Raw genomic sequence first — 1,318 nt, forward strand, 5'->3', positions numbered from 1 at the left:
CCCGGTACTCCGGTATATGCCTGAACTCAGTCGGAACCATTTCGATGTCCAAACATAGGCTTCCAATATATCAATCTTTATGTCTCGGCCATTTCAAGACTCCTCGTCATGTCCGTGATCACATCCGGAACTCCGAACTACCTTCGGTAGATCAAAACACATAAACTCATAATACAATCGTCATTGAACGTTAAGTGTGCGGACCCTACGGGTTCAAGAACTATGTAGACATGACCGAGACATGTCTCCGGTCAATAACCAATAGTGGAGCCTGGGTGCTCATATTGGTTCCTAAATATTCTACGAAGATCTTTATCGGTCAAGCCGCATATCAACATACGCTGTTCCCTTTGTCATCAGTATGTTACTTGCCCGAGATTGGATCGTTGGTATCTCAATACCTAGTTCTATATCATTACCAGCAAGTCTCTTTACTCGTTCTGTAATACTTCATCCTACAACTAACTCATTAGTCACAATGCTTGCAAGGCTTATAGTGATGAGTATTACCGAGAGGGCCCAGAGAAACCTCTCCGAAACACGGAGTGATAAATCCTAATCTTGATCTATGCCAACCCACCAAACACCTTCGGAGACACCTGTAGAGCACCTTTATAATCACCTATTTACGTTGTGACGTTTGATAGCACACAAAGTGTTCCTCCGGTATTCAGGAGTTGCATGATCTCATAGTCTGAGGAACTTCTATAAGTCATGAAGAAAGCAGTAGCAATGAAACTAACACGATCATAATGCTAAGCTAACGGATGGGTCATGTCCATCACATCATTCTCCTAATGATGTGATCCCATTCATCAAATGACAACACATGTCTATGGTTAGGAAACATAACCATCTTTGATTAACGAGCTAGTCAAGTAGAGGCATACTAGGGACTATATGTTTTGTCTATGTATTCACACAAGTACTAAGTTTCTGGTTAATACAATTCTAGCATGAATAATAAAAATTTATCATGAATTAAGGAAATAAATAATAAATTTATTATTGCCTCTAGGGCATATTTCCCTCACTCCCTCCGTCCTCATGTAATACTACCATTTGTATTGACTATAAGGTTAGCTATAAGGTTACAACTTTTTCTCACTTTCTCTCTATCTATTCCCTCTCAAATGTTTTTTACCTTTCTTTTTTTAGACACAATTGTTTTTATGCCTCTTTTTTTTTTAAGAATTAGTTCTTTTATACCTAGGAGCACTTGTAGAGACGGGCTCTTGCAGAGCCCACTCCTTAACTTGGTCAATGCCTCTCTCTCCTCCACATAAGCGGGCTTATAGCCAAGTATTTTACTGGTACT

This window comes from Triticum aestivum, chromosome 7B (genome assembly GCF_018294505.1).
Source record: "Triticum aestivum cultivar Chinese Spring chromosome 7B, IWGSC CS RefSeq v2.1, whole genome shotgun sequence".
Classification (NCBI taxonomy): Eukaryota; Viridiplantae; Streptophyta; class Magnoliopsida; order Poales; family Poaceae; genus Triticum; species Triticum aestivum.